Below are 21,309 nucleotides of genomic sequence, written 5' to 3' on the forward strand. Positions count from 1 at the left end.
CACCGCCACCCTTCGTCTGCCGACTGAGGATCTTCGCGCAGCGGGCGACCAACCCAACTCTCCCTAGCATCAAGTCTACATCCGGGGTCGGCTCGACCGTGTCTAGGAGGAGGCGAGGGCGTGAGCGGCCATAAAGCCCCCAGGTGCGCTGGCCAACAGTCATCTGGAGATATTCACCAAGGTCAGTACTTTCAACCATCACTTCATAAATTATCTCTGATCGACACTAATATTTGTTTGTAGTACTGGGTAGAGAGCATCGCCATGTACCAGGGGTTAGCACAGGTGGAAGATGAGCTGAAGAGGCTCAAGATTTATGGAGAAGGCTCTTCCCAGGGACCATCGCCCGCCCGTCTGAAGCCTGACCTGGAGAAGGCCCAACGACTCCTTACCGAGGAGCAGCAGAAATCGGCTGAGCAGGCCAGCAAGCTGGGTCAAATAGAGGCATAGTTGAAGACTTACGATCGGAAACTCGATATGGCCTCTACAAGGAAACAACGCGCCATCGCCAATCTGGAAGAAAAGAACAAAGAAGCCCGACAGTTGCCCGAAGATCTGAAGAAAGCCAAGGACTCCTTGTCGGCCGAGCGGGAGAGTCGTTCAGCAAAGGAGGCTGAACTTCAAGGCCAAGTGAAGCACCTCGAAGGGGAATTAGAGGCTTCGCGTGCCGCTTTGAAGACCTATCAAGAGGCCGATCCAAGTCTCTTCGCGATGCTAAAGCAACAGTACCTCCGCTCAGACCAATTCATGGGGAAGGCGGTCAATTGGATTGTCCGATCGTTTGAGTTGGCGATCGAGGTGACACTCAGCCAACTAAAGACGAATGGTCTTGTCTCCGAGGCCTTATCTGATAAAGACATGAACCGTATCCAACTCCTTGAATCCATCCCCGACGAGGTCTTTGAATACATCGAGTGAGTAAGGGGTCGATAGAGCTTTTTGTAAGTCTTGACTATAATCCTGCCGCTCGGCAGAGTTTATTAATGAAATCATTTTGCATCCTCTTCATATGCTATTTACTTGCTAAGTATTTGGATATGTAGTCCTGCTCGGCTGTGGCGCCCAAAAATATTCATTTAAGATCATACCTCTAGGGTTTATAGTCGCCGCTCGACTTCAATTTTAGCGTATACGTTTAGACGATTTTCTAAGGCTGGGGTTTATCGTTGCTGCTCAACGGTCCGTAAGGCGGGGTTTTCATAGTCGCCTCTCCGACTCTAGGGTTTAACGTCGTCGGTTGATGGTCTTCAAGGCAGGGTTTTTATTGTCACCGCTCCGACTCTAGGGTTTAACGTCGCCGCTTGACGGTCTTCAATGCGGGGTTTTTATAGTCACCGCTCCGACTCTAGGGTTTAACGTCACCGCTTGACGATCTTCAAGGCGAGGTTTTTATAGTCGCCGCTCCGACTCTAGGGTTTAACGTCGCCGCTTGACGATCTTCAAGACGAGGTTTTTATAGTCGCCGCTCCGACTCTAGGGTTTAACATCGCCGCTCGACGGTATTCAAGGCAGGTTGGCCACTCGGCGATAACCTTGTAAACCTTTGCTTTAGCTTTTAATCCTGCAGCCGAAGGATGCAGAGAACAAAGATTACATGGTATTAGTTACATCAGTGTACATTTCACCTAGCTCGGTACGACTGGAGGTGGTTCGCACTCCATGGACTCTCTAGCCTCCACCCGTCCTCGTCTTCTAGGTAATAAGTGACCAGAGCTTTCCCACGACCTTGAAGGGGCCGGCCCAAGGAGCCTCCAACTTGGTGACATCCCCGACTGGCTTCACCTTCTTCCATACAAAGTCGCCGACCTGAAAAGATCTAGGTATTACCCGCCTGTTGTAGTTCTGGTGCATCCTTTGTCAGTAGGCCATCAGCCGGACGGCTGCTTTGGCACGTGCTTCGTCCACCAAGTCTAGCTCCAGGAGTCTCCGCTCGGCGTTCTCTTCACTATACTGATGTAGATGATCGGATTCAATTTCAACTTCATCAGGGATGACCGCTTCGCCTCCATAAACCAAGTGAAACAGTGTCACTCCCGTCCCCTCCTTTGGGGTCATGCGGATTGCCCATAGCACACCCGGAAGCTCGTCTGCCCAGCTGCCCCCGACGTGGTCAAGTTGAACTCGAAGAATTCGCAGAATCTCCCAATTGGTGACTTTAGCTTGCCCGTTGCTTTGGGGATATGCCACGGAAGTGAAGGCCTGCTGAATCCCATAGCCTTCACATCATTCTCTGAGACGTTGCTCAGTGAACTGTCTCCCATTGTCGGAGATGAGCTGACGCGAAATTCTGAACCGACATATAATGTGCTGCCAGATGAATTTTTGAACCATCTACTCGGTTATTCTTGAGAGCGGCTTGGCCTCGACCCACTTGGAGAAGTAGTCTACCACGATGAGCAGAAACTTTCATTGGCCGGTCGTCATAGGGAAGGGGCCCCACTATATCCATACCCCACTGATCGAATGAGCAGGATACCATCGACGTCATCATCTCTTCCGTGGGTCTATGCGAGAGGTTGTGATACCTCTGGCAAGACAGGCAGGTGGACACTGCCCGAGCGGCATCCACCTAGAGGGTTGGCCAAAAATATCCGACTATCAGTATCTTCCTAACCAACGACCAATCACCCGGGTGTCCTCCGCAAGTTCCTCGATGTACCTCCTGTAGAATGTACTCGATGTCTTCTGGTCTGACGCACTTGAGTAGGGGCCGGGAGAAAGCTTTCTTGTACAGTTGATCCCCAATCAACGTGAATCTTCTTGCTCTCCTTCTCAACAGGTGGGCTTCCACCCGATCGGACGGTGTCAGTCCCGATCGTAAGAACTCTATCAGTGCCATCCTCCAGTCGTTTGGGAAGGTGAGTCCTTCCATCCGATCAACGTGTGCCACCAGAGATACCTTCTCGATCGGTTGTGATATAACAACAGGCGCTATGGAGCTGGCTAGCTTAGCTAGCTCGTCTACCACTTGATTTTCCGCTCGGGGTATCTTCTGAATAATCACCTCCCGAAAGTTGGCTTTTAACCTTTCAAAGGCTTCGACGTAGAGCTTGAGTTGGGTGTTACTTATCTCAAATGTTCCAGTGAGTTGTTGAGCGACTAATTAGGAATCCGAGTGAATCAAGACCCTGATCGCTCCGACATGCCGAGCGGCTTGCAGACCTGCTATGAGCGCCTTGTATTCGACCTCATTATTAGTTGCCCAATATTCTTACCGAACGGACAGATGCATCCATTTTTCCTGAGGGGAGATCAGTAGTACACCGACTCCCGCTCCCCTGCCGAGTGGACGATCCATCCACATATATCCTCCAAGTGGCTTCTGGCTCGAGATTCTGTACTTCCATGACAAAGTCTGTCAAGGATTGTGCCTTGATGGCCGTTCGGGGCTAATACTATATGTCGAAATCACTGAGCTCCGTTGTCCATTTGATCAACCGTCCGGATGCTTCTAGATTGAGGAGGACTCGACCCAGATGGTTGTTTGTCATTACTATGATTGTATATATGAGGAAGTATGGTTGAAGCCTCCGAGCGGCGAGCACCAGCGCAAAGGATAGTTTCTCGAGACTAGTGTAGCGGGACTCAACATCTTTTAAGATATGGCTCAGGAAGTACACTGGTTGTCCCTCGCTGTTCGATCGCACCAACTCCGAGCTTACAGCATGCTCAGTCGAGGACAAATAAATGCGGAGTGGCTCGCAGGTAGCTGGCTTAGCCAATACAGATAGAGAACTCAGATATGCCTTTAGTTCTTCAAATGCCTTATCCCACTCTTTGTCCCATTGGAACATGGTAGCTCGGTGCAATATCTTGAAGAAAGGGAGGCTCCGGTCGGTAGATTTAGAGATGAATCGAGATAAGGCAGTTATCTGACCGATGAGGCGCTGAGCTTCCTTTAAATTTCTTGGTGGCGGCATATCTCGCAGAGCCTTCACCTTACTAGGATTCGCCTAGATGTCATACTCAGTGACGATATAGCCGAGGAATTTTCCACCTTTTGCGCCGAACAGATATTTTCTCTGGTTCAGCTTAATTCCATATGCACGGAGCATCTGGCAGGTTTCTTCTATGTCCGCACAGAGGTCGGCAGCTCGGAGTAACTTGATGAGTATATCGTCGACATACACTTCCATATTTCGTCCGATCTGTTGCCGAAACACCTTATTCATGAGCCTTTGGTAGGTAGCCCCAGCATTCTTTAGTTTGAATGACATCAGGTTGTAGCAATAGGTGTCGTCCGCTGTGATGAAGCTCACTTTCTCTTGGTCCTCCCAGGCGAGCGGCACTTGGTGATATCCCTGATACGCGTCTTGCATGCATATCAGCTCGCACCCAGCCGTGGAGTCCACCACCTGGTCGATCCTAGGTAGTGGGTAGAAGTCCTTCGGGTAGGCCTTGTTGAGGTCTCGAAAGTCGATGCAGACCCTCCACTTGTTGCTGGGCTTTGAGACTAGCACTACATTTGCGTGCCAGCTCAGGATCTAGACCTCTCTGATGTGGCTAGCCTCCAATAGCTTCTCCACCTCATCTCAAATGATCTGATTCTGCTCGGCGTTGAAATCGGTTTTCCTTTGCTTCATCGACCTTCCGTTCGATCGGACGTGAAGCTCGTGTTGCGCTATGTTCGGGGAAACGCCGGGTAGTTCATGCATGGACAAGGAGAAGACATCATGATTTTGCTGAAGACATCCGATCAACTTGGCGTTCTGCTCAGCTTGCAGGTCGACTGCTATGAAGGTCATTGCCTCCACCCGGCTAGGGTGTATCTGCACCTCTTCTTTCTCTTCATAAACTAGAGTAGGAGGTTTCTCGGTTATGGCATTTACCTCGTGCTTTCCGAGCGGATTTAGCCTCTGCCTTCACCATCTCTATGTAGTAGCATCGAGCAGCCAGTTGGTCTCCTTTGACTTCCCCGACCCAGTCCTCTACGGGGAATTTGATCTTCTGGCAATAGGTTGAGACTACCACCTGAAATTTGTTGAGAGTCAGCCGGCCTAGGATGACGTTATAGGTTGATGGAGCCTCTACGACAATGAAGGTGGTGGTCCTGGTCCTTCGGAGTGGCTCTTCTCCGAGTGATATAGCCAATCTTGTCTGACCGATTGGCTGGACTTCGTTGCCGGTGAACCTGTACAAAGGGGTTGTCATCGGTAGCAACTCGGCCCGGTCGATCTGGAGCTGGTCGAAGGCCTTCTTGAAGATGATGTTGACCGAGCTTCCTGTGTCAATAAATATGCGATGAATAGTGTAGTTGGCAATTACCGCACTGATTATGAGGGTGTCGTCGTGTGGCACTTCGATCCTATCGAGATCATTGGGACCAAAGCTAATTTTGAGCCCGTTCACCTTCTCTTGGTTGCATCCTACAGCATGAATTCCAATCGTCTGGCATACGACTTCTGGGCTCGGTTGAAGTCTCCGCTAGTCAGTCCACCATCTATGATGTTGATTTCACCTCGAGCGGCGTTGCTTCGATTTTCCTCCTCCCAAGGAGAATGCTTGACTTGCCTATGTGAGGCTGGGGCATGGTCGTCACTCCTTGCTCGATGGTGGTGCCGCCACTCGGGTGACTGCCTAATCTCCTCTCATCGTCTTGTACTTGACCGCCTATATCGCAGCTCAGGGGAAGGCGATCAACGGCGATAACTCCTGGGAGTCGGCTGAGTGACTACAGGGACTCCTCGGTAGTCTCGGGTGTTGTGGGTGGCAGATTGATGGAAGACACAGAACATGGGAGTCCATACCTTTCCCTTGGGCCTTGGGCATTCGGCCACCACGTGTTGGACAACGTTTGGCCTCGCTTCCTGATGTGGTCGCGCCAAGTCGGCTCGGGGCCCTCTTGGAGGTTGGTGGCTGGTTGGCGACCTCCGTTCAGCGTGCACGGTCGGTTCCGATGGTGCTTCTTTCCTTCGGGCCGCCTAAGCTTCTTCCACGTTGATGTACTCGTTGGCCTTCTTTAGCATATGATCGTAATCGAGGGGCGGCTTCCTGATGAGCAAGCGGAAGAAGTCCCCATCAACGAGCCCTTGGGTGAAGGCGTGCATCATTGTTTCGAACGAGAGTGTGGGGATGCCCATGGACGCCTGGTTAAAGCGTTGAATGTAGGTCCAAAGAGTCTCTCTTGACCCTTGCTTCATAGAGAACAGACTGACGCTGGTCTTCTAATAGCGCCTGCTGCTCACGAAATGGTGGAGGAAGGTCGTCCTAAAGTCCTTGAAGCTTCGAATCGACCGGTCCGACAACCTTCAAAACCAACGTTGTGCTGAGCCAAACAAAGTAGTGAGGAAGACTCACCACTTAACTCCATCTGTGTACTGATGAAGGGTTGCAGCGTTGTCGAACTTGCCGAGGTGGTCATTTGGGTCAGTCGACCCGTTGTACTCGCCGATCGCCAAGGGTGTGTAGTGCCTTGGCAGAGGATCCTACAGAATTGCTTCGAAGAATTGGCGGTTGATCCGCTCTGGTGATGAGTCAGCTCAGGGCGCTTTGCCCTTTCTTGCGTCCCGAACGGAAGCTTCTTCTGAGGAAGACCGGTCTCGATTCGCTTGAGCAATCTCAGAGGGTGTCTGGAACAAGGCCCGATGGAATGGGATCGGGGCGGGCGGCGCCTCTGCTTGTGTACCGGTCGGACTTTTGTTTTGACCCCATATGGAGAGCTATTCCGGACGGTCCTCGTGTGCCGCTCGGCCTCCAGATGCTGAAGTTGCTTGTTGCACCAGCCGCTCGATTGTTGGTTGGTCCTAGGAGGATCATACCGATTCCACTGTACAAAAATTTTGTACAAGTGTCGAACCTTTTCCTAAACAGCCTATTGTGTTCTTTAGAAGTTAAATTAGGAATCGCAAACGGAACTTAACATTATTGATTCCAAATTTAACTTAACTGTTCTTAATGGTTTAGACTTGGATCGTAAGCGGAACTTAACACTATTGATCCAAATCAACCTATGTTATAAATTCAATTAAATATTAATTTCCAAAATTGGCTTCCAGGACTTCATGGCGAGGCACATGACCTTCTTGGGTATGGGAGCATCCACCACTGCCTAGACAAAACCTTTTAAGGAAAGCTAATATTTAATTTCCTTATATAACTCTAGGTTTAACAAAAAAGAACAATCGAATCACAAATTCAAAAAATAAAAAGAAAGCACAAACTCGAATTACAATTTCAAAAAACTAGAATCTAATGCCTCTTGTGTTTCGTATTTCCAAAAATAACTATATAAAGAAAACTAGTATGATGCGGAAAATAATTACCAGTTATACCTTTCTTTGTAAGCAAATAACCTCTTGATCTTCTACCGTATTCCTCTTCTAATCTTGGACGTTGTGTGGGCAACAATCTTCCGAGACAAGAACCACCAAGCTCCTTCTTCTCCAAGCTAGATTCGGCCACCATCAATTCTCCAAGAGAAGTAGAGGTCCAGGCACCACCACCAAGCTCCAAGGGATGCTAGAAACAAAGCCTCCTTTCTAACCTTCTTCTCCTATCTAGAACCGGCCACCTTCCAAGCTTCAAAGGTTGAAGAGATTCGGCCACCAAGGAGAAGAAAGAAAAAAAAAGAGGGAAGAACTTGAAGGTCGGCCACACTAAGGAAGAGAGGGAGAGAAAAATAGAATAAAGTTGTCTAGCCATGAAGGCACCTCTACCTCTTCTTTTATAATCCTTGGTCTTTTGCAAATAAGGAAATTTAAATAAAAACTTCCTTAATTCTTTTGCCATGAAACGGGAAATTTTTTTAATTAAAAAAAAACAATTTTCTTCTCTTATACATCATGGTCGGCCACCTTCTAATCCCAAACAAGGAGAGTTTTAATCAACACAAGAATTAAAACTTCCTAATTTGTTTCTGGAAATTTATAAAAAAATTTCCAATAATTTTTCCCTTCATGGTGGTTTGTAAAAAGAAAATTTTATAAATTAAAATCTTTCTTTTAAACATATGGATGATTTCCAAAAAGGAAAGTTATCTCTAAAAATTAAAATCTCTTTTCAAACTATAAATAAGGAAAGATATCAAATCTTTTCTTAATCTTTTGTAGAAACTTATAAAAGAGAATATTTAATTTTTAAACTCTCTTTTAAATCATGAACATGGTTAAAAAAGGAAAGTTTTCTCAAAATTAAAATCTACCTTTCAATCTACAAATAAGGAAAGATTTCAAATCTTTTCTTAATCTTTTGTAGAAAGCTATAAAAGGAAAGATTTAAATTTTAACTTTTCTTTTAAAACCATGATATCCACATTAAGAAAAGATTAAAAATAAAATCCCTTTTAATATGATGTGGTCGGCCACACCAAGCTTGGTTCAAGCTAGGCCTGGCCACACCAACTCAACTCATCCTAATTACTTGGCCGACCCAAGCTTGGGTTCCAAGCTTGCTTGGTCGACCCCATTAGGATGGGTATAAAGGTGGGTAAGAAATGGGTATGTGGTGGGTATAAATCTCTATATACAAGAAGCTATGATAGGGACCGAGAGGAGGAATTAGTTTTGGTCTCCCGATGAAAATAAGCTTCTCGTACTCGCCCCGAACACACAACTTAATTTCATCAATAATAATTCATTCCACTAAAGAATTATTATTGAACTACCGCACCAATCCCAAATTATATTTTGGGCTCCTTCTTATTATGAGTGTGTTAGTCTCCCTGTGTTTAAGATGTCGAATGTCCACTAATTAAAAGAGTTACTGACAACTCACTTAATTAATATCTTAGTCCAAGAGTAGTACCACTCAACCTCATCGTCATGTCGGACTAAGTCCACCTGCAGGGTTTAACATGACAATGCTTATGAGCTCCTCTTGGGGTCATTCTCAACCTAGATTACTAGGTCACAATTTTCTTCTATAATCAACAACACACACTATAAGTAATATCATTTCCCAACTTATCGGGCTTATTGATTTATCGAGCTAAATCTCACCCATTGATAAGTCAAAGAAATAAATACTAAATATATGTGGTTGTTATTATATCAGGATTAACATCACACACTTCCATAATAACTAAGGTCTAGTTCTTTTATCAAGTCAGTATAAAAAGAACTTACCTAAAATGGTGCTACTCAATACACTTAGAGTGTACTAGTGTAATTTATTAGTCAAGATAAACTAATCCCTAATCACACTATGACTTTACCCACAGTTTGTTCCTTTCCATCTTAGTCGTGAGCAACTGTTCATAATTTATAAAGAACTGATAACATGATCTTCTGTGCGTGACACCACACACCATGTTATCTATGATATAAATTAATTGAATAACTAAACTTAACATAAATGTAGATATTTTTGACCAATGTGATTCTTTATTTCAAAATAAATGTTTACAAAAGCTAGGCTTTTAGTATACATTCCAACATCGGCTAGCGCCTTCTGTTGCTGCTCTATTATCTTGGCTGCTCGTGCCTGTACGAGCGCGTCAAGATCCTCTTGAGAGAGTGTCACAGTGTCCTGGCATCCATCTTCTTCCATCTCCTTGACTCGGATTCAGGTGCGTTCCCACAGACAGCGCCAATTTGATCCTGTCCGAGTGCTGAGTCGATGGACGCTGGGAATGTGGCGCTCTTGTTGACTGGTCGAAGACTCCAAAGACGTAGATCCTTTGCCACCGTGAACCTGAAAACACAACGCCGAGCAAAGGAGGGGTTCCCCAACGATGGTCCTCCGACGCTCAAGTCAAATCTCCTACAGAAAGAAGTAGAGCGAAGAAGAAACGAGACTGCAGCTATAGTAATGAAGTGAGCATACCTCCGTCGAAGTCTGGGGGGTCCTTGTATAGGGCTTCCAAGAGGTGCGTGCACTCTCCCCGAGGCATTCACGCTCCTCAAAGCATACCTGGAATGGATGTGTCAGAAAAGCGTGCAGGACGCCATACTTTAATAGCACGAACGTATCTCTGACGTGACAGTGGAAGTTTCCCCCGTACGATTCTCTGTCTGACCATGTCACTGACCATGCCTTTTGTCAGCGGCACTGGTTCCTAGGAAGATGCCGCCAACTGCTTCTTTTGTCCTTTACCAGGCCGAGCGTAGGGATCGCTCAGCTAGCACCCTTTCCTTGGTCGAGAGAAGGGACCGCTCGGCTAACGCCCTCCCGGTAGGTCAAACCAACTCGGATGTCCGCTCGACCACTGATTTGATGTCCGACTCCGCCCTATCGAGCGAGGGAGCCTTAGCTCCCGGGTCAATGCTATGTTCCTGGTTAGCCGAGCGAGATGTCCGCTCGGCCTTCATCTCTTCTCGCTCTACCTTATGAGCATCGGAAACTCGGCACCAGGCCGAGCTATCGAGATGCCGGGTTAGCTATTCTTCCTGCCGCTCAGGAAGGTGTCTCGCCCAATCGGTCGCCTACCCTGGGTGTTGACCACTTTGACTTCCTATCGTGCGGGCCCCGTCTTACCACCGGATCAACCACTAATATTAATTTAAATCTAAAATCAAAACTGAATTAAACATATGTTAATTAACATATTTTAAAATCCTTTTAATGTTTATTTTAGTAATCTTTTTTATAAAAAAAATTATTTTAAAACTTAGACACCTAACTTAAAAGCTTAAATCTTAATTAATAAGTAATTAATCAAAATTCAATTAAATTAAACTTTAAACTTAATTAAATAATTAATAATTAAATAACTAAAACTCAATTATATCTAACCTTACTCGAAAACTAAGGTTGACTTGATTAGTTTCTAGACTTAACCTAATCAAAATATTAACTCTACTCTAAATTACTTTAAACTAAACTTGACTTTACATTAAAACGTTAACTATTTTAATTAAATTATAATTTATCTTAATTAAATGTCACTTAAATTGTACCTTACTTAACTTGGTTGAATGATATGAATAAATTTAACTTCGAATTAATACTAACTTTAAACTTAATCAATCCTACTTAAGTTAAATCCAAAATGAAGTAAGTGAAAAGGTAAATTATTAACTCATTTAAATTATTCAAATAAGTATTAATTTGTCAAAATTAACTAATTATAACAAGTATATAGCGATAATTATGCAAATAATAAACTTTATAAACGTAAGTGTTACTAACTTTAAATCACCTAAAACGCTTAGGTAGAAAAATTTGTCAAGGTTATGAAATTTAACATACCCAAAACTTAGTATTAAATTAAGGGGAAGAGATAAATTAAGGGAAAGTAATAAATTTAGGAGGAGTATCAAATTCAGGTGGAGAATAAAGTTTTTCTTACTTAAAAAATTATATCCTTAAAATTTCTATTAAAAATTCCTTAAAATTTTTTTCTTATCAAATTTCTCTTTAAAATCTCTTTTGAAAATCCTACCTCAATTTAATATATATATATATATATATATATATATATATATATATATATATATATATATATATATATATATATATACTTTGAAAATCTTACGTTAAATATTAATATCAGGTTCAGGGGTAGGATTAATTATTTTTATACTTATTGTTTGAAAATGTTTTTGCAAAATTACTTTACTTTTGCATATTCATTTTTGAAAATTATTTTGAAACCTGCTATAATTTTGCAAACTTAGTTTTAAAAATTGAAAATTGGATTTTGTTGATTTTGAAAATCAGAGTTTGTAAACTTACATTTTATAATCTAAAGATGAATTTTATACAAATTTGTTTTTGAAACTTTATATAAACTTATTTTAGAAAAACTAACTCTTTCAGAACTTAATACTTGAAAATTACTAAATTTAAAAAATTAGCTTTTTGGATGTTACAAACTTAGTTTTAAAATTTTATAAAATTGCCTTTGTTTATTTTACTTTTTGAAAATTAGCCTCTACACAACTTATGTTTGAAAACTATCTTCCATTTGCAAGCTTATTTTGAAAGTTAGGTTGATTTTTCAAAACATAGTTATTTTGAAAAACTTAAAAATAAAAATTTTAAAATTTTCAAAATTTTCTATTTTAAACTCCCCCAAGTCAATCTAATTTTAGTTTGGATTCTTTATTGCGTTGTTTTCTTAACCGCTTATTTTTATCTATCCTATGTTTTTTTATGAATGTCAAAGGTGGGGGGTTAGATGGTTAAGTAACCAAAAATACCAAAAATAAAAACAAGACTAACTTAACAACATTGTTTGTGCTTATTTATTGCATATTTTTACTAACTTAACTAGGTTGTCATTGCATCAAAAAGGGGGAGATTGTTGGTGCAGTTAGCACTAACGATCTAACTTATGTTTTGATGAATGATAAAATAGGTTAAGTTAGTTTCATTGTGATCAAACACTTTGACTAAGTGTGCAGGAGAAGCCCAGACAGGTCGACGGGCTGACTGGATATTTGGCATGAAGTCTAGCTAGATCGACGGGACGATCGGATAGATTGCACGAAGTCTAGACGGATTGAAGGGATGACCGGACGTCTGGCATGAAGTCCAGATGGGTCGAAGGGCTGATCGGACGTCTGATAGGTAAATTAAGATAAGTCACTGGAGGGGAGTGACTGTGAGGATGCATTCTCGGGAAGGGAACTTAGGTGCCGATCCAACTTAGAACCATTTCAGAACTCTAAGTTGAGATCCTGACTAGATTCTAATCTCGGCAAGACAGAATCTAATTACTGCTATTATTATTATAACTGTACTATGCTAACACTTTGTTTTGCAGTGTAGTTTTGCATTTTGCCTCGGACTAACATTTTCATGCAGGTTGCTAGAAAACAGAGGTCTGGGAGCTCGGAAGGGATCCGAGCACCCGGAATACAAAGTTTATCCTCATCGCCACTTAACCATATGGAGCTTCATAGTTGGCTGGGCTACGTCACACTCCAGGCGCCCAGAAGGGATCTGAACGCTCGGAGCATCCTATATAAGGAGGGTGAGCCCTGGAGCAAAGAACAACTCACGATAACGTCTTCCAACGCTTGCTCTGTTGTGCTGTGCTCCTGTTGTTAGGGTCGAAATGTGCTAGAGGGGGGGGGCTGAATAGCTCGTCATGTGCTTGCTTCTTGGTGATGATAGACAGCGGAATGTATAAGAAACACAAATATAATGCTAACACAAGGATTTACTTGGTATCCACCTCAAGAAGAGGTGACTAATCCAAGGATTCACACACCACACACACTCTCCACTATGAAAATACTCCTTTACGGTAACTACCAAAGGCAGAGAAGCCTTACAACACTCTCAGTACAAGAAGAAGGAAATGGAAGCAAATACAAGTAAGATCTTACAAGATTTACAGCATAAAACCCTAACCCTAGCTTCTTCTTATTGTGTTGAATGCCTTTTGATCTTGGAAGGACAACAACCCTTGCTCCAAGAATGCTTCAAGAACTGGCGTGAGTCTCTGTGGAAAAGTCGCTGTAAAGATCGGAGAATAGTCGGGCAAAGAACCCTGAAGTCGTGCCATAAAATCGCTCGCCAACGGCTATAACCTACGCAATGGTCAAATCTCAATCAATTGAATGACTCTCAATCGATTAGGGAGGCTTTGGATCGATCGCTCGATCGATCCAGAGCACCTCTGTGCTCTCTGGAAATCGCCTAAATCGATTGCCCGATAAATTCAAGGTTTATCGTGATTTTCCAGCACTCCAATCGATCGCCCGATCAATTGGAGGTTCCTAATCGATCGGGTGATCGATTGGGAGGGCTTATGTACGATTGCGTCGCTCCCCCAATTGATCACTCGATCGATTGAGAGAAACTTTTATCGCGACATCAATCCAATCAATCAGCTGATCGATTGGGCATAATTCAATTGATCGGTTGATCGATTGAATCGACTTGATTTGCCCTAATCAAGTCCCAAGCCCCTAAAATCCAACATCTAGTAAACCATGACCTGTTGTAACATCATGCCTAGCATCCGGTCACTCACAACCTGCTAGGACTTCCTCACCAAGTGTCCGGTCAAACTCTTTGACCCACTTGGACTTTTTCTCCTCGTGCCAAGTGTCCAGTCAACCTTGACCCACTTGGACTTACCATCTCATGCCAAGTGTCCGGTCTTCCATGACCCACTTGGACTTCCTTCCACCAGATGTCTGGTCACTCTTGACCCATCTGGATTTTCTCTTACCAAGTATCCAATCTATCCTTTGACTTACTTGGACTTCCAAACACCAGGTGTCCGATCAACCTTGACCCACCTGGATTTCCACATACTTGGCTTCACTCACTAGGACTTTCCTTCTGCCTAGCTTCACTCACTAGGACTTCTCATCTGCCTAGCTTCACTCACCAGGACTTTCACCTAGCTTCACTCACTAGGATTTTCACCTGGCTTCACTCACCAGGATTTTCACCTAACTTCACTCACTAGGATTTTCACCTAGCTTCACTCACCAAGATTTTCCAACTGTCCGACTTCACTCACCGGGGCTTTCACCTGCCTGGCTTCACTCACCAGGACTTTCCTTTCTACCTAACTTTACTCACTAGGTCTTTCACCTGGCTTCACTCACAAGGATTTCCCAGTCAAGTATCCAGACAATCTTGACCTACTTGACTCTTCTTCACACTCAGACTGGTCAAACCCTAACTAGAGGAGAATTGCTTTAGCAATCTCCCCAATTGGATGATTGCACCTACAATCTCCACATATTGTCTATATTGTCAAACATCAAAATCCAAACATCAAGACTCAAGCTTGAGCCAACTCAAGCTTAGTCTACCAGGTCAACCTTAACCTAGGGATATTGCACCAACAATCTCCCCCTTTTTGATGTTTGATAATACCTTTAAGTTAAGCTAATCCCATAGCCTCAACTTCCTTCATGCCAATGTATGAATGAGGGTTCCCTTCATTCTCCCCCTTTCCTAGAGGGCAAACTCCCTCTCAAGGTAATGAAGACCTAACTTAAACCACACATTCTCCTCCTATTGGCACACATCAAAAACTCTCTCCTTGAAGAGTTACTCACCGTTGTTCACAACTCCACTTGTTGTGTTCAACACGATAATGAAGGTCTCATACCCTTCATTATCCTCTAATGCTCACCCTTGAGCACTAACCAATTCAACAATGAAGGTCTCATACCCTTCATTGTGTTTCAATGCTTACCCTTGAGCACAAACAACTAAACAATGACGATATCCACTCCTCATTGTATTTGAAATGCTTAACCTCGAGCATTTTCACTAAAGAAGGCTGACCACCTTCCAAGGTGTATGAAAAATAAATTTTCATGTCCTTAAAGAGTAACTCCCCCTAAAGACATGCATGTAACTTCTGTCATTGCACCAACAATGACTTGGAATCCCTAAATCTTTAGGAAACCCAAATTTAGAAGTTTTGAGGTTCAAAAATTCAATAATGAAACCAAACCTCAATCTAAACTTCTATGTAGTCTTCCTTAACCAATCCATCCTTGTTAGGAATGATTACCTAGACTAAAAATCATTTAAAATGCTGAAATCAGGCTTTTCGAGCCAAAATCAGTATTTTCAATCGATTGGGGTTAGGTCTCAATTGATTGAACTCGATTCAATCGATCCATGGATCAATTTAGGAAGTGTGAATCGATCGGGGAATCGATCCAGCGAGCTTCTTCTCGTGATAACACCTTCTCAATCGATCACCCAATCGATTGAGGCACTTTAATCGATCGGGTGATCGATTAAATGCCTGATAGTCTAAAATTCAATTTCAGTGAATTTCAGAAACACCCAAAAAATTCTACAAAATTCTAAAAATTATGAAAATTGTTGTAGACATTATTTAAGGTATATACTATCATGGAAAAATAGTTTTCTATGAATATACTTCCTATTTTCAAAGATTGACACAAACTTGAAAACTTGTAAAAACTTCAATGTTTTCTTCTAGTTTGTGTCTAACCTTTCGATGATGATTACTATCAAAAGACAACCTTCACCAAGGTTTTCCAAAAGCATTTTAAAATGTTTTCAAAACCAATATCCAACCATATTCTTTGGGCTCAATGCACATGACTTGTATATTAGCTTTCCCAATGATTGGAATACACATAACTATGTGTTTTGATGAACCTAAAACTAAAAAAAAATGCACTAAATCAACATCTTGAGTTTTTTTCATCATCCTAACACCTCACTTGTATCTAATGTGTACTAAAATACATATAAGTCACTTTATGGTTCTTTGTGAGACGTAAAGTTTTGTTTTGCCCTAAACTAGGGATCATGCATATTTATCTAGGCATTTTAAAAATTTTGATCATCCACCTAGGATGTCACTTGTTAGTAAATGTCATTTGTCCTTAATTGCAAGGAGTTAAAAATAATTCATGATGTGTTATGAAATACATCAAAATGAATAATTTTCAAAAGAAAATTTGCTATAACTACATGATGTATGTATGACATGACATGGTATTTTTGTTTATTTTTCATAATAAGCATGAATGTCAAAATGATGTCATGACATGTGATGGGCAAACAAAGCATGGTAATTTATCTTAAATAAAGTATCTAGATTATCTATCTAAGTGTCCTTAAATCCTTAGCTAAACCTTAAATTAACCTAGATTGCCCCTTATCTTCTCATGAAAATGCCAAAACCCAAATTGGCATTTCTTTATCTCTTGATTAATTTGTGCCAATTAAAATTAAGCATATTCCTCAAATCTTTGGCACATTTTACTTGTTTCAAGGGTAGACAAATAAATTAAGGCCTAGATTTACCTTTAATTCATCAAGAAAATGTCAAAATCCTAACTTGGCATTTCTTGTGCTCTTCTTATCTGTGACAATCAAAATTAAATTCAATTCCTCAAAATTGGCACATTTTACTCTTCCAAAGAGTAAATCATAATTCACTTCATTTTCAAATGTTAATAGTAACCTTGAAAATGCTCTCCGAGTGTCAACTTCATCAAGGTTGGGTTAACTACCCTTCCAATTAGGGTTGACACTCTCTAACCCATCTAAGGGGTAGAGAAGATGCTCCTAGGAACCCAAAACCTATTGGTGCTCCTTGGATGTTCTAGGTATTTACTAGGGATAACTTCCCTAGATACCTTCCTAGTGACCTTTTTAGGCTTCTTAGAAGCCTTGGACACTTTCTCTAGGTCAACTCTAGGGATTGCTTCCCTTGTGACCTTCTTAATGGCTTTCCTGGACTTCTTAAAAGTCTTAGTCACATTTGTTACAAAAATACTCTTAGGGATAACTTCCCTAGTATTTTTGACTTGACCACTAGACCTAGACTTGGTTCCACAGCTATATGAAACCCTATGGTAAGAAAACACATCCTTCTTGGTTTTAGGTTTGTATCCCAAACCCCTATGACCATTGGATGACTTTTGTATTCCTAGCCCTAGGTTTTGATTCTTGGACCCTTGTGTTTCATTTTTGATTCTTCTAAGGGTCCTCTCCAATTTATCAAGTCTTGACCTCAAGACTTGATTTTCTCTCCATAACACCTCAACCTTAGATTTTTCACTAACACCTTGATTTTTCTTTTTCATAGGCAAATACCTAGAATCCTTAGAGTTATTGCCTAAATTATTTTCTACCCTACTAACCTTGGGTTGAGTGGTTTTAGCATGATAGGCTACATAATTTTCTTTAATTCTATCATGCTTCATATTTTTATGGTAAATAGCATTAAAATGATATAAACTAGAATTAACATGCTTTTTACCATTTGTCAAAGGAATAGGTTCAATAAATGATACCTTGGGTTTTACCTTGGAAGCTCCCATTTGACTTGTGCTTCCTCCTTTGACTTTGACTGCTTTCTTCTCCTTTGGACATTGGCTTCGATAATGCTCTTTTTGATGACACGAGAAGCACACAATGTGCTTCTTGCTCTTATTTGTTGTGGGGACGGTCTCTTTGGGCTTCTCCTTGCCCTTAGGTGCCACTTGACCCTTCTTCTTGGCCAATTTAGGGCACTTACTCTTGTAGTGCCCATGTTCCCTACACTCAAAAGCTATAATATGATTTTTATTTTTAATTGAAATATTTTTACCTTCGCGTGTAGGGATGACACTTGATTCTCCATTTGATGTCTCTTGATTTTTGGAGGATGCATCATCTTCTTCTCCATTTGATCCGGATGTAGAAGCTTCTCCTTCTTCTTGATCCGGTGTCAATGAAGGTCGCTCCCCCTCAATCCTAGAGGTGGAGGCTTCTTTATCTTCATCTTGTATATGAACAAGAAGTATGTTCCCTCCTTGTCCTTTTCATTGCATTCCTTTGAAGATGAGGTTTCTTGGACTTCTTCTTCGGAAGTTGAGCATCTCTCAACTTTGGAGTTCTCCTCCTTTTGGTCTTGCTCCAGTGAATTGCCCTCTTTGGATTTCTCTTGATTTGATGTAGTGGAGGGTTCTTCATGAAGCTTGTCCAATTTGCTCCACAATTCTTTTGCATCTTCAAATTCTTCAATTTTGCATAGAATTGTGCTTGGCATTAAATTAACCAATAATTTGGTTACCTTGTCATTCACCTCACACCTTTGGATTTGCTCTTGACTCCATTTGCTCTTCTTGAGGATCTTGCCTTTTGAATTCTTTGGAGCTTCGAAGCCTTCCATTAGAGCAAACCATTGCTCTATCTCCATCATAAGAAAATTTTCGATCCTTGATTTCCAAGAATCGAAGCTCGTCATTGTAAATGGTGGAGGCACCCTTGTGTCGAATCCGAATCCATCTCGGAATTCCATCTTAAAGTTGAGCCTTTTGATGAAGTCTTCAACTTTTGAATTTGCTTCAACTTCTTTGCCCTCTAGCTTTGTTGCCCCTTCCGGCGATGATTTCGATGAAGGCCGACCTCGCTCTGATACCACTTCTTAGGATCGAAATGTGCTAGAGGCGGGGTGGGGTGGGGGGGGGGGGGGTGAACAGCTCATCGTTGCTTTCTTCTTGATGATGATAGGCAACAGAATGTACAAGAAACACAAATACAATGCTAACACAAGGATTTACTTGGTATCCACCTCAAGAAGAGGTGACTAATCCAAGGATCCACACACGACACGCACTCTCTACTATGAAAACACTCATTTACGGTAACTACCGAAGGCAGAGAAGCCTTACAACACTCTCAGTACAAGAAGAAGGAAAGGGAATCAAATACAAGTAAGATCTTACAAGATTTATAACATAAAACCCTAACCCTAGCTTCTTCTTCTTGTGTTGAATGCCTCTTGATCTTGGAAGGACTACAACCCTTGCTCCAAGAATGCTTCAAGAATAGGCGTGAGTCTCTGTGGTGAAGTTGCTGTAAAGATCGGAGAAGAGTCGGGCGAAGAACCCTGAAGATGTGCCATAAAATCACTCGCCAAGGCTATAACCTTCGCAACGGTCGGATCCCAATCGATTGAATGACTCTCAATCGATTGGGAAGACTTTGGATCGATCGGTCGATCAATACAGAGCGCCTCTGTGCTCTCTGGAAATCGTATGAATCGATTGCCCGATCGATTCAAGGTTTATCGTGATTTTCCAGCACTCCAATCGATCGATTGGAGGTCCCCAATCGATCGAGTGATTGATTGGGAGGGCTTCGGTACGATTGCATCACTCCCCATTCAATCACTCGATCGATTGGGAGAAGTTTTTTTCGCGACATCAGTCCAATCGATCAACCAATCGATTGGACATGATTCAATTGATCGATTGAATCAACTTGATTTGCCCTAATCAAGTCCCAAGCCCCTAAAACCCAACATCTGGTCAACCATGACCTGTTGGGACATCATGCCTAGCATCCGGTCACTCTCAACCTGCTAGGACTTCCTCACTAAGTGTCCAGTCAATCCCTTTGACCCACTTGGACTTTTCCTCCTCGTTCCAAGTGTCCGGTCAACCTTGACCCACTTAGACTTACCATCTCATGCCAAGTATCCGGTCCTCCATGACCCACTTGGACTTCCTTCCATCAGATGTCTGGTCTCCCTTGACCTATCTGGATTTTCTCTTGCCAAGTATCTGGTCAATCCTTTGACCTACTTGGACTTCCAAACACTAGGTGTCTGGTCAACCTTGACCCACCTGAATTTTCACATGCCTGGCTTCACTCACCAGGACTTTCCTTCTGCCTAGCTTCACTCACTAGGACTTCCCATCTGCCTGGCTTCACTCACCAGGACTTTCTCCTAGCTTCACTCACTAGGATTTTCACCTGGCTTAACTCACTAAGATTTTCACCTAGCTTCACTCACTAGGATTTTTACCCGGTTTCACTCACCAGGATTTTCCCACTACCCAGCTTCACTCACCAAGGCTTTCACCTGCCTAGTTTCACTCACCAGGACTTTTCTTTCTGCCTAGCTTTACTCACTAGGTCTTTTACCTGGCTTCACTCACAAGGATTTCCCAGTCAAGTATCCGGTCAATCTTAACCTATTGGACTCTTCTTCACACTCAGACTGGTCAAACCCTAACCAGAGGGGAATTGCTCCAGCAATCTCCCCAATCAGATGATTGCACCTGCAATCTCCACGTATTGTCTGTATTGTCAAACATCGAAACCCAAACATCAAGACTTAAGATTGAGCCAACTCAAGCTTAGTCAACCAGGTCAACCTTGACCTAGGGATATTGCACCAACACCTGCGACGCTAAAGCTTCTCCAACAACGTGCCATTTTTTTTCTTTCTTAATTATTGTCGGTGCTGCATTTCTTTAGCATTCCTATACTTTCACTTTGTAAAGACTTTTTTGAATTGCTAGTGGATTGCCCAACGAAAACACTCGACGAGTGCAAGCCTTGGAGTAGGAGCCAACCAAGGCTCTGAACCAAGTAAAACGGTTCATGTTAGCGTTGTATTTCTGTTTTCATCTTTCCGCTGCTTACTCGCTTAAACATTTTTGATCGATATTCACCCCCTCTATCTACTTTCATGATCCAACAGGGTTGGCTACTGGATGTACCACACGGCCAGGCTCTTGTTGCGTTTTGGTAAAGTGGCACAGCCGTGCCAAGAGGCACGACCCTTCTCTGCTCCTTTCTCGACAAGCTACTCCTTAGCGTGTTTCTGTTCTGTTTCCACCCCAAAAGCATTCTTGTCATAAGAAATTACACAAGAGCATTACTCCGAACTAAAAGAGTAATAATGATAATATAATGATGAAAGAAAGTGCAAATGCAAAGAACATACTCAAGATAAAACTATGAATGTGTGATAAAGTATGCATAAATACGTATATAAACTATGCACATCATCCGCCTTCTTAGTTTCCTAAGCATCTAAGGATCGAGTCTTAGCTTCGATAAATTAATGAATGAATTTCTCTTAATAGACGGTTGACCTAAGAATGTTGGGTTGATGGATAGCTCGCTACAAGTGCTTTTTGATTTACTCTAGTGGCCGGTGGAAAACTTCTATGAAGCTGA

This window comes from Zingiber officinale, chromosome 5A (assembly GCF_018446385.1).
Source record: "Zingiber officinale cultivar Zhangliang chromosome 5A, Zo_v1.1, whole genome shotgun sequence".
NCBI classification, from domain to species: Eukaryota; Viridiplantae; Streptophyta; class Magnoliopsida; order Zingiberales; family Zingiberaceae; genus Zingiber; species Zingiber officinale.